Here is a 14,550-nt window from a genome sequence, read left to right on the forward strand (position 1 = left end):
GGTAGTGAAAAATGTATCAAATTGTTTGCAATTAAATTATGCAGAACATTTTTTTTCCCCAGAAAGTTAAAAATTTTGAAGTTTAAAGGTCCTTAGACCCCTTAATAAAGTTTATTGAAGGAAGCCAGTTATTCATTATCGTGCTGAGAGGAATTAATTTATATTATAAAAGAGTTTAATGAAGAAATAATAGCAACTGAAAATCAATTTCAATTCTTGTTGCGGCTTGTTGAGAAATATACCGATAGCAAAAAATAGTTTGGTACATACTAGCAGGGCTGCGGAGTCGGAAGGAAAATGGCCGACTCCGACTCCTGGATTTTGAAACGCCCGACTCCGACTCCGACTCCGGATTTTTTTAAAATTTTTTTAATTGTATTTTTTAAACTCCCTCTCTCCATTCAAGGGAAGGGGGAAAACCTCTTAACAGAGATTGAAATATTAATTCCTTTTTAAGAAAATTTAGCATTTTGTTTTTTATTGTAAACCCAAGACGTCATACAATGTTAGAAATTCAATTTAAAAATCAAACTTTCCAATAGTTACGAGTTAAAAAGTGAGATGTCTTAAAAATCCCTTTTAAAAATTTTGAAAATGATTATCTGTAATTTGCCCCCCTTTAATGTTTAACAAATATATATTGATCAAATCGTGTGTTTTCAATTTTTGAAAGCTGTAACTTAAGAGAAAAAAAACTTTTTTTCTAAATCCAAGTTCTTGAGAGGGAGTGGTTTGCCCCTGGTGACATCCATCTAGTAGATGACACCCAAAGTTAATTTCAGAGTTTATAAAAAATATAAATACTTTAATTCTGAAAATTTTCACGAATATATTTGAAATTATATTTCATCAATAAAATTTCAACGAAAATAGGGCACATATGCGTCAGGAGCTAATTTTACACAAAACGCGGCGGTATACAAATTTGTACGAATAGCTTTTACTATACCTATATTTCTTCTTCGCTAAATTTTTAATTTAAATTTTATTGGCTGCTTTAGAATTAACCTAAATATGAAGATTTTAAGATTAACTGCAATTCTTGAGTGTTGTAATCAAGAAATTTTTTACACTTATTTTGTTACATACTTTTTAGTGAGAACCAAGTTTACAGAAATACTCTTAATAAAGAAAAAAACATTAGATTATTTCATTGAATCTTTTGGATTCGTGCTTTCGAGCCAGAACTTCTTTGAATTTGCCGATCACACTTAAACGTTTCAACCTTAGCTACAGGCGTCGACTTACTAATTTGTTACGTTTCTTTTACTATTTTAAACTGAGATAGAACAAAACACTATATTTCTATTTTTATTTGAAAGTGATTATTTGAAAATGTTATTTAACAAAACCGTTTGCTGACAGTTGCTATTAGTTAAGTTAAAAAGCAAGCAAACTAGGGGACGGCTACAGAAAGTTCGGTAAGCATTCAAGCTAGCTGATTGCCATAATGGCAGTTATTTTCTCATTAGTATCTTTTTATACATGTAATCGAACCAATTGGTAATCAATTTTTAAAAAATGCAAGGAGAGTCAGTGAAAAGGGAAGAAAAAAAGAAGCCCGGAGTCGGAGTCGGCATGTTTTCCAACGACTCCGACTCCTTTATTCCAAAATCAATCCGACTCCGACTCCGACTCCGACTCCACAGCCCTACATACTAGCACAATCACATCCATAGTGGTTTAAATATAATTGTTGCGTTATAATTTTTAACTTGCAAAATGCTAAAGATTTAAACGAAATAAAGTTGTATTGCTTTCTTAGCCTTTCTCTTTAATTTTGTGTTTATTGCGTAAAATCAAATATTACCGAACTTTGGGGATGTTGAGCTACCTCTAAAAGTGAAAATTAGGAGCTCAAACTTCACCATAATGGATCCGAAAAGGTGGGTAAGACTAGTGAAAATCAAGAAATTTTTAAAACAGAGCCTTTTTTGCACCACCCTAGTATGCAGTCAAAAGACAATATCCTTTTTCTAGTCCAACTTTAAATGTTTAACCAAGATTTTTTAATGTATATTAAAATAGTGACATTGTCTTGCATCAAGAAGAAATCTGGCCATCTGTGGATTTTTTGCCTGATCGCCTGATTTTTTGTGCATACTATTTATTTGAATTCTATTTTCTTGTGCATATTATCACCAAAAATTAAAATTTATAGCTAAAGATTTGAAACAAATAAATATAAATGAAAAATGCAGAAATAGAGAGGCCATTTGTATTAATGCAGGAATAGAGAGGTCATTTGTATTTTCAAATTTGAAAGATTCAGACAGCAAAACTTTTATTTACATTCATAAAAACTGTTTCGTACATGTAGGAAAGTTTAGACCAATCTGGTACTAACTTTTACAGTCAACGCTATATGCCTTGTAAAAGTTTTGAACTACGGTTTAGGGATGAGAAACATTGTCGTTCTAAAATTGTATTTGGCAAAAAATACCGTTTTGTTTCCGATGCAGTAGTAGAATCATTTTTAGCTATACAACTTATTGTTTACGTTTAAAAAGTTATACGGTTTACTAAGAACTGCTTTACATCGATCACTGTTTTAAAAGGAAATCTGATCTTTCTTTAGAAGAAAACTAGCATGTGTTTAACTTAAATCTTGCAAAGTTTTATAAGAAAATGTTTTCACATTAGTATAGGAATAGATAAATAGTATGAAATCTTTTCAGCTGTTTCTGTGTGAAGATGCTGGTGTCAAGTTCGGCTCTGTGTGACTGGACATCTCATCGTCGGGAGATCCCATTCGGATGCGAGTGATTTTCAATTGTTGAACAGTTCTCCCATAGGTATGCTGTTGCGACAGTCTTTCGAAAGAGGCCATTCAATGTTGCTCTCCACAACATCGTAAAATAATATTTTGTGACATCACAGTAGAGTTTTTAAAAATTTGGAATCGAAGAGTACATGTTGAATATGGCCGATGTATAAACACCTTTCACCCGCAAGAATTACAAATACAATATGCTAGGAGCTTATTTATGTCTTTTTTAAAACTTCATATTTTAAGTATAAATGTAGAGTCATTGGAAAATACATACCTTTGACAACCAATGTTTTCATTAGATTGTTCATAAAAATCCGGGATCTTGTGATTATTCTCTATGGACATTCCTTAGCAACAGAAATGTGAAACACTTTTTCTGGTTACAAATTGTGGTGCATCTGCTCTGCATAATGTAAACTTTGACGGTTTATATGCTGAATAGAAAAAAGGAATCATGTTGCATTTTATGTGTTGAACTGGCATATTATTGATTTTCTCTTTTAGAATCTGCTTTTAGGCTTTTGTTTCATTCGGAAAAAAAAAATGAATTATTTTGGCATGTCTGTTCCTATAGAAACGAACTCCAATGTGCTTGAAACATTGTACGCTAATGAAAAGCCATATTCTTGTGAGTACTGTAAAAAGGCATTTTCTGATAGTTCAGGTTTTAAAAGACATTTGAGGATACACACTAATGAAAAGCCATATTCTTGTGAGTACTGTAAAAAGACATTTTCTGATAGTTCGAGTTTTAAAACACATTTGAGGATACACACTAACGAAAAGCCATATTCTTGTGAGTACTGTAAAAAGACATTTTCTGATAGTTCAGGTTTTAAAAGACATTTGAGGAAACACACTAATGAAAAACCATATGCTTGTGAGTATTGTAAAAAGACATTTTCTGTTAGTTCAAATTTAAATAGACATTTGAGGATACACACTAATGAAAAGCCATATTCTTGTGAGTACTGTAAAATGACATTTTCTGATAGTTCGAATTTTAAAACACATTTGAGGATACACACTAATGAAAAGCCATATTCTTGTGAGTACTGTAAAAATATATTTTCTGTTAGTTCGAGTTTTAAAAAACATTTGAGGATACACACTATTGAAAAGCCATATTCTTGTGATTATTGTAGAAAGACATTTTCTGATAGTACAAGTTTGAAAACTCATTTGAGGATACACACTAATGAAAAACCATATTCTTGTGATTATTGTAACAAGGCATTCACTCGAAACTCAAGTTTGAAAAAGCATTTGAAGATACACACTAATGAAAAATCATATTGTTTTGAGTATTGTAAAACGACATTTTCTGATAGTTCGAGTTTTAAAACACATTTGAGGATACACACTAATGAAAAGCCATATTCTTGTGAGTACTGTAAAAAGACATTTTCTGATAGTTCGGGTTTTAAAAGACATTTGAGGATACACACTAATGAAAAGCCACATTCTTGTGATTATTGTGGAAAGGCATTTTCTGATAGTACAAGTTTGAAAACTCATCTGAGGATACACACTAATGAAAAACCATATTCTTGTGATTATTGTAACAAGGCATTTAATCGAAACTCAAGTTTGAAAAAACATTTGAGGATACACACTAATGAAAAGCCATATTCTTGTGAGTACTGTAAAAAGACATTTTCTGATAGTTCGAGTTTTAAAACACATTTGAGGATACACACTAATGAAAAGCCATATTCTTGTGAGTACTGTAAAAAGACATTTTCTGATAGTTCGAGTTTTAAAAGGCATTTGAGGATACACACTAATGAAAAGCCATATTCTTGTGATTATTGTAACAAGTCATTTTCTCGAAACTCAAGTTTGAAAAAGCATTTGAGGATACACACCAATGAAAATCGGTATGGTTGTGATTAGTGCGAAGAATCTTTTACTGCCCCTTCATGTTTAAGAAGACTTTGCAGAGAGCACACTGATGGCAAACCACTCTTGTAATTATTGCAAAAAATATGTGAGGATATGCACTAATGAAAAACCATATTCTTGTGACTTTTGTAAAAGAAAACTCGAAACTCAAGTTTGAAAAAGCATTTGAGGATACACACCAATGAAAATCGGTATGGTTGTGATTAGTGCGAAGAATCTTTTACTGCCCCTTCATGTTTAAGAAGACTTTGCAGAGAGCACACTGATGGCAAACCACTCTTGTAATTATTGCAAAAAATATGTGAGGATATGCACTAATGAAAAACCATATTCTTGTGACTTTTGTAAAAGAAACTTTTCTGGGGAAATCACCTTTGTATCCACTTTTAGAATGTACGGTAAAGACGAAAGTTAGTGCTGTAAAAGGACATTTTTTCCGGATTCGCATTTTGTAACAGATTTAATTATGCATACTAATGTAAAACTAGATTCTTGTGACTGTTGCAAAACCAACCTTTTGCTCAACGTGCAGATTTGAATACGCATTTGAGAATACATGCTAAAGAGAAACAATATTTATATGTGACTAACTGTAAATAGCCTTTTAGTCGTTCTTTATATGTAAGAGTACGTTTGAAAATTCACACTAAAATAAACATTCCTGCGACTCAGAGTTTGAAAATATCAAGATATTTTGATATATATCGGATATTTTGATCGGATTATCCGATATTTTTAATTAGCACTAACTAAAGTCTTCAAAATAGTAAATGCATCCTCAAATCACCTTTTTTTTTCTTATATTGTACAGTGCTGGCCAAATTGTTAGACTAAGACTGTTTTAAAAGCAAATTCCATATTGAGTACATAACTATGGACACATTAACGAACAGTGAAATAATTATGTAATATTTAGTGCGCATTCCCTTGTTCTTGATGAGCATTTTACGCCTTTTTGGCATACTTTTCACAAGGTTTACACCATTTCTTAACATTTTTTAAAAGAGGAGGTAAAAAATTGTTTATACTCAGTATTATATATATTCACATACACATACTCACTAATTACCTAAAACTAACTTTAAATATAACAGAACACATTAATAATAAGAACTAGTGAACTGTTTAAGTTGATTGAGGTTATGTTCCTGGTAGGTAGATGAACAAAGTAGACAGTGCTGCCACCTGCAAACATTAAATTTTGCTAAAATAATGTAATAATCAGTGTACAGTATGTAGGGGAGACCTAGGTTAGTTGTTACAATTCTTTTCAATATTTTTTTTATGCTAAGCTTTCAATTATTTACATGCGTGAAACTTTAAAATGCATCTAGATTGTTTAAGATTCATAACATATTTTTTATAAAATGATTAGAAGCCACTATTCCAAAATATTTCAGGTTTTTTGAATAGATGTAGATTGTAACAACTTACCCCACCATGGGGCATGTTGTTTCAGTATATGGGGTTAGTTGTTACACAAGATATATTTTAGTAATGAAATGGATTTTACACATTTTCTGGTTTATTCTGTTAAATTTAAAAAATTCCTAACCGCGTTAAAAATAAAAAACTTTTTGGCTTTACAAATTTTCTTCATTAATGTTTTATTCTAATAAACTATCATTATCATTGTCCACGAATTACAATTTTCACAAGCATATAATTTATCAAACTTAGCACATTGGTCATGTGCCCATTCGTCACAATTACGTCATTGAAGCCGTTAAGTTGGTTTTTTGGATTCTAAGTACGGTTTAGAGCACTCTATGCAGAACCAATCTTCATCATCTTCATCCGAAGGATGCACTGTTTGGACGCATCTTTTTGCATTTTTTTTTTTTTTTTTGCCTTTTTGTCTGTTGATTTCTTCTCTGTTAGACACTATTTCCTTTTCACAGATTTTTGTTTTTCAGCTTCGGCTTGCAAAACATTTTTTACTGGTGTATTTGTTAAAGTGGCGCCGACCGATAGTTTCCGCTTGCAAAACGTCTTCACTTCTGCACTGCCTGCAGCGTTGGAGAAAGACCTACATTCGAATAATACATTATTAATTATTATTATCATTGTTGTAATTATTATTATTATTTGTTCAACCATACATATTAACAACAAATTAATCATAGAATGAAAGAGATCAGAATTATTATTATTATTACTATCGTCATCCAACTACAGTACTTTATATGAATCAAATCATGCAATAACACAGATCAGAAATACTACTTACCACCACTAGCATTTTTTTTATCTTACTGCAGAATCTCTCTCGTGTCATGAAATTCATCGACTGCCTTTCGTAATGAACTACCTGCAACTACTTCTTTAGCCACATCCAGATATGTTTCTTTAGGTGCTTTGCCCCTGTCCGTCTTGTTTTTATAGTCCTCCGCCATATCACATTTAAAAAGAAAACATAAATTAAAACTTGCATGGGCAAGTTGTTACTTGTAACAACTAACCCCATCAAAATTGTAACAACTTGCCCCATACGACGCCACTTTAGTTCTTGGCACATATTACTAGTATTATATCTTTGTACAAAACTTTTAAATATGTTAGAACTTACTTAAAAATGAAGGCTTTCACATGGTATAGAAATAAATTCGTTACCTGCAACGGCTTCCCCAGAAATAGAAAAATAACAGCGGAAGGAAAAATTACTTCCAGACTCAAAAAACCGTTTTCCTTGAGCACTCTCCATGCTACTGACTGCAAGCACTCCAGTGATTGTCAGGGAATGCAGATGGGTGAGTGCTATCATCTACTGCAAGGAAAGTCAGTTTCTCCTGGCGGTTACTTTTAAATTCGAATGTAACAACTTACCCCGGCCTCCCCTACTGTACTTTAACAGTAAAAAAAATAGTATTTTACTACAAATAATGTACAAAAAAGAAAAGAAACTCTTTAGTTTAATAATTTGGCCAGCACTGTAATAACAATATGTAAACTTAAAAGAAAGGTGTCTTTCACTGTTTATATCTAATATTTCATTTTGTATTTCTACTAATTTTAATAAAGTTAACTTAGCATTAGCTGTTTTAATCATTTTTCTTCTGTTAGTTACTTTTACGGTTATATGATTTATCAGAAATAAATAATATGCATTAGTCGGTGCACAGTCATAAGTCTCATAAGTCTTTTTTTTTTTTCTGAGCAACGCTTAATATTGAATTATGCACTTTTAATATGAATTCAAATTGTTTACATTACTAATAATTTTATGGATATAAAATACAAGTAAGAAAAGAAGATTGTATTACTTTGTTATATTATTGATGTATTAATGCATCATAAAAATATAGTACATTACTTTTTAGATATTCTTAACAATAAATGAACAATATTACTATGATTAATATATTTTTTATATTGAAAATATATACCATAGTTGAAAAATTAAATATCAAAATATCGTGATATTTTCAAAATAAATATCGAATATATATCGACTGATAATATATCGGCGAACCCTGCTTGTGAGTATTGTTAAAAAGGGCATTTTCTCATTTTAAGACTTAAAAGAAAAACACTTCATAGAGTGTACCATACAAAAAATCAATTTTGTTGGTTTGAAAAATCAGCACCCAATCCCAACATTTGATACAACTTGATGTAAAACTGAGAGATTTGTGATTTGTGCACCAATACTTGTACTTTATTACCCAAAATTGTTATTTAAAATTAAATAAATAGTCGTTGCATTAGTTTTCGTCGTTCAGAATTTGAACACTCATCCAAAACCATTTATAGGGGAAATTCTTTGCACAGAGATGTAAAATTTATGGAAATCTTCGAGGCGGCGTAGTAATTCTTTTTTCCCGTTTTATTTCTGGAAAAAATGGAAAATTTGATTTTTTTCCAAGTTGTATGTTATATCTAGGGCGCTCGGGCAAATGAGTATAAGTCAAAAATACTGAATTTTAAGGGGAGCTGTTTTTCCACAGCTTTCCTTCTAGATTTCAGAAGTAGACCACTCCATCAGGTGTTTGTTTATTTTCACAATGTTTACTACAATTTTCTTTTTCAAAATTAGTAAATCAACATTGCTTAACCTTCATTTGAACTATATTGTTGAAAATAATTAAATTATTTGACTTATATCATTTTGATGTGAATGTAGGCGCGACTTATACTGTTTGGAACAGGTTCTTTGATTAATAATAATAATTTAAAAATAACACTTATTTTGCTTGGAGGGGGGGGGGGGGAGTTGACCTGCAATAAAGACTCATGAAGAAGGTTGAATGAAGTAGATTAGTAAAAAAAAAAAATGTAAGCCAAGAAGTGTGAGAAATTTCATTTTTATTAACAAAAGTACTATAAAATAATAATCATAATAATCATAATTCAGTTTTATCTAGAAATTAACTATTCAATTTTGTGAAAATGTTCTGGATTTACTCTTCATCTTGGCAGTTGGAATCCAATAATGTATCCCTTATCCTATTATCAGTCTTTAGATTTATGTAAAAGTTATGGAATACGGGACTTATTAATGGTAGCAACTCCATTAAGTCTTTTTTTTTCTCTTTGGAAACGGACAGTGTTTGGTTATAACAATACTTTGGTTCCAGTCTAGCATTTTCATGGTTTCTTCGAACTAAATCTAAGGTTCTAAATGGTTCGTCCTCTCTTAAGCTTTCCTTGAACAGCACTATTCCGAATTCCTTTGTATACCTGAGCCACTTGATATCATGCCAAGAAAAAGAATTACCTATAGCAAATAAATAAATAACTACAATTAAATAAATTAAATAGACCAATTATACTATGACAATATGAAAAAATGAATTTAAAATAATCAATGAATTATTACCTTCCTTATCTTTCTTTCTTAGCACCAAATTAGTTTTCAGTAAGCCTGCGAAGTCTAAGAAATCAGTGTGAGTTAATTCTGTTACTTGAAACTTTTTCTTTTTTCCAATCCCTCTGACCAAATTGTACCAATCATGGGGATGGCTAATAGGTATTAGTAGTTTCTTTTTTTTGTTTTTCAATTAGACCATGATCAATATCGCATTCTAAATGGCTGTGGCCACTAACCATGAATTTATGATCCACAATTTCTAAATTGTTGTTTTTTTTGCATTGTTGTCAGGAACATTGCTGATACATGCGAGTTCTTGTTTTGTCCTCCACATGTGTCTGAGAACAGTACTACTTTCTTGACCTGCGGGGGAAGAGAACACAGCTCTTTAAAGATACATGTGGCAATTTGATTTCCTCCCCGCCCGCCTTCGGATTCATTCCACATGTAGCACTTCACATCTCCAGCACCACTCTCATGCATTGTGAGATTAAGCGTCCACAGCTGTCGTTTGTAAAATGATACTGATGAGTTCACAAAGGGTGTTGGCAAGCATTGCTGCAGATCAAATGTATATGCAAGCATTTGGCTATCCGATTTTGCCATTTGCTTTGCTTTATCTTTTTCTAGATAAGCCTGATCAGCTGCAGCATGATGTTCATTGATTTCTTTTTGTATTATTTATCTTTCATGATCTTCGGCCAATTTTTTTCTCAAAGCTAGTGTGTCACATTTATGGCAAGTGTCTACCTTGGGTTCTTTAAACGAAATTTTCATTTTATGAAACTCTCTTTCATAAATTGGTCTGGAAACCGGGTTTTCTCTATTTTCGCAATAGAGACCATACATGATTTGGAGGTTTAAATGAGGAGGGAGATATTTCTTGGTACTGTCTCTCCGAGTATAGTGCGACTCATACAGAGGAAATGATTTTATATGGTCTTCAACAGCCTTAATTGTTTCCTCAGAGTGCTTGTTTGCGGGAGTAGCGTGACCCCTTTGGTCATTTCTAGTATTACCAGAGACAGTTGCACGACTATTTTTTATGGCAAGAGTAACAAACATATTTGTCTCATCTAGAATTTTCATGAAGCATCCTCGGCAAATTCGAATTCTTTCACCATTTACCTTCAAATGAAAGTGATGAGTAATAGACCGGTTCCTCTCTTTACTCTCTTCTACTCCTCTCTTTCTGGTTACCATTGTTTGCTTTGTATCTACCATGCTGGCAATGAATGAAACTCTTTTATTTCTGTCCCCTAATGCCCAGTATTCATTATGAATAACCTGAATGACATTTTGTGATACCTTGTCTCTGCAATTGTTACGGCAATTCCCCAAGTGCCCTGCTACTCGCGCCTTCACTAATTTTCAGGAAGCAGTCTCATAAGAAATACCCAAGTTTCTTTTTCTGTCAGATCTCTTTTTCCGTGCATAGGGATGTGAGCCAAATTTTGGAAGAACTGAGACATCACTTACTTGTCGGGCTGTGGTTGAGTTTCTTTTTCTTTTATTATGCCATGTCGAAGTTAACTTCATTAGTTCAACACCATCATTTGAGGAATCTTCTTCAGTGCTGGGTACAAAAGAAGGGTCACCATCTGATAATTCATCATTAATAATCACATCATATCCTTCGACTTCTTCTATAACAAACAAGAACAAAATAAAATCCAAACAAAATAAAAATAAAAAAAATAACAGTACATTAAACGAACTTACCAGCTTCCTCAGAAATGTTAGAATTGTAGGCTGTCAATTCGGTGTAAATCGTTTTATTAATTCCGGGATCACTAGCTGACAATTCATCATGGATGGTGATATCTATTCCTCCGACTTCATCTATAACAAACAAGAACAAAATAAAATCCAAACAAAATAAAGTACAAAAAAATAAGAGTACATTAAACAAATTTACCTGATTCCTCTGAAATGTTATTCCTCCGACTTTTTCTGTAACAAACAAGAACAAAATAAAATCCGAACAAAATAAAGTACAAAAAATAAGAGTACATTGAACAAATTTACCTGCTTCCTCTGAAATGTTAGAATTGTAGGCTGTCAATTCAGTGTAAATCGTTTTATTATTTCCGGGATCACTAGCTGACAATTCATCATGGATGGTGATATCTATTCCTCCGACTTCATCTATAACAAACAAGAACAAAATAAAATCCAAACAAAATAAAGTACAAAAAAATAAGAGTACATTAAACAAATTTACCTGATTCCTCTGAAATGTTAGAATTGTAAGCTGTCAATTCGGTGTAAATCATTTTATTAATTCCGGGATCACTAGCTAACAATTCATCATGATAGGTGATATCTATTCCTTTGACTTCTTCTGAAATAAACATGAACATGTTTTGTTGAATATTAATGAGATATATCCTCTCACGATAAATATTTAATTTCTAAATTTTTGTTATCTTACAATTTCGTATACACCCTTTCCTGTTAGGAAACGTGGACGCATACCTTATTACAAATAATATTCTTAAGTAACCTCTAGGGATAGTAAACATTTGATGAAAACTTACCTGAATAACTTTTAGTTAAATCATAGATGGACACATTTTGGTTTTCTTCGATAAGTCTCGATTTCTTTCCAAACATCATATTAACATGATTGTCTTCAGAATCTTTCCTCTTGGAACTTTCTGTTTCTACCGAACTTTTACACAAACTTAATATTTTTCTAGCACGAGAATACATATTGAAATTATAAAACAAAGTTTGATAACGAGAATATTCTTCAACACTAACAAGCAACAAGTGGTAACAGCTTTGAAACCTACAGAAAATGTGATCCTAAAAGTACAAGTCAGTGTTGTTATCAACCCGCTAGGGGGAATCCAATCTGATGATCTTGACTTATACTAAAATGCCCATGGTGCTGATCATGACAGAATGCTCTTAACAGTACAGTTCGACTTATACTCTTTTTCCCTTTAGCAAAAATGACTTACCTGCTTTATACTATATTGCTTTCACAAAGAATTAAAACGAATTGACATTTTACTATCTGAACCGCAATGAAAGATAAGGTCCATATAGTATAAATATGAAATAACCTGATTTTACTCAATTTTTGACTTATACTCTTTTTCCCGAGCACTCTAGATATATTCATTCATTAGTTAATCTATTTACATTCTTTCATTTATTTAACCCATATTTATTTATGCATGCCCTTATTTTCTTATTCATTTACTAAATTCTTCACTCATTTGTGTTTTCATCTCTTTATCTATTTATTTGTTTAATATTCCATTTATTTATTCAATGATTTGTTTATTTCATTTAGCATTCATTCGATGAAAAATAGTTTCAATAAACAAATATAAAGTAAAATGAGCCTGAAGTAATATGACTCAATTCAAATTCTGTGCATTTTTGCTGTGCTGTGTATTTAATGAACATGTGTTGCTTATTGAAATGCTGATTGTTGATTTATTTGTGGTTCCTGTGACATGTCTGCTGATATGTATGTCGTCAATCGTAGTAGCTATTTAAAAGAAAGGGTAAATAATAGTGTAAAAAGCGGTTTAAAGTAAGTCTACTAAAAAGCAAAGTAGTGAATATTTCTATCACAAGTACATACAAAAAATGTTTAAGTTGGAAATTGCAAAATCATTGTTACGCACACCTTACATGACTTTATCAAAAAGTTCACTATAAAGCATATTTTGTTCTGAGTGCATAATGAAAAGTTGTTTTTGAATCTTATGAAATTAAGGATTATTTTCTTTCAATTAAATCATTTGAGATCTATACAAAAGTCTGCCAATTCATTTCTCACCATTTTAGAACACCTCAAAACTATTTTACAAACATTTAATATAAATATTATATATCAAGCACCCCAGCCTACTTTTTATTATAATACGGTTTAATGTAAACAGTTTTACATTTCGCACATTATGCACTATGAGAAATAATACGGCAAATAATATAATCAAGATTGTTGTTATTTTTTCCAGTAATTTGACGTCGATTTGTACCGTGTATTGTCGCCAATGTACCTTTAACCACACTTACGAATTAATGTAAGAATTAGCCCAATTTTCAGGCAAAATTTAAGAACGAACAACAATAAAACTAAAGGTAGCACAGCATTTAAGATTTTTCTTTTGAGCACTATATCAAGCAAATAAATAACCAACGAAAAGGATATATTTACCGTTAAGGAGTATGCATGCTTTCAGCAATCGCTGATTAATCAATTAATTGAAAATACTCCCTCATTAACCAAATCCCATAAATGTTCATGCACGTGTAACGCTATGTTTTACTTTTTTCTGTAATTTTGCAAATCACCGCAAGGTAGCGTACTCGAGCGCTAGAGTTTCGAATTGTGATAACTAGCGAAAATATTGTTTAAATAAAGCGTTATCCATCATCTTTCGGCCAACGTTGAATCCTGGGATGTCCGCCACCGCTCGAAGTCATGTCCCTCCAGTGACGTCACGTACACTTGCATTGTATGATGCCGATTGAAGAGGAGAAACAGTTGGACAGCATGTCGTCGGAGCAAATAAAACTGAAGTAAAAAAATACGTAACTGTGACCGATTCTCTCTTTGGACACTGATGCTGAATTTGATTTGTTTACGATTTAGCTGTTGTGTGTTTTCTTGAGATTTTTCCTTTTTTTTCTGCTTTTTGTTGTCTCTTGTGTTTAGTGTATAAGAACATCTTTTTTTTTTCTCATCGCATTTGGAGAAACTTTAGTTTGTTTATTGATATCCTCTTCGAATGTAAGAGGAGGGTTGGACGGTGATCCACCGAACTTTTCTCAACTATTTCGTTATTTTCAAGCTAATTGCGAAAACAATTGCAAGTAATCTTTTCTGAAATTTTATTTTCAAAATTTTAATGAGTAATTTTGATTTTTTTTTCTTTGTGTGATCAAATATAAAACTCGTTTAAAGCTCAACTCAGGCCCATCCTTAGGAGTGAGTTATCGCCCCTCATGGTCACGTACATTATGTGTACTGTGCAGGAGTCAGTGCCCTTCCTTGGGGCCAGGGGGCTCTTTCAGCACCTTCTGTGGGGCTGCT

The sequence above is a fragment of the Uloborus diversus genome, unplaced genomic scaffold, assembly GCF_026930045.1.
Source record: "Uloborus diversus isolate 005 unplaced genomic scaffold, Udiv.v.3.1 scaffold_982, whole genome shotgun sequence".
Lineage (NCBI taxonomy): Eukaryota > Metazoa > Arthropoda > Arachnida > Araneae > Uloboridae > Uloborus > Uloborus diversus.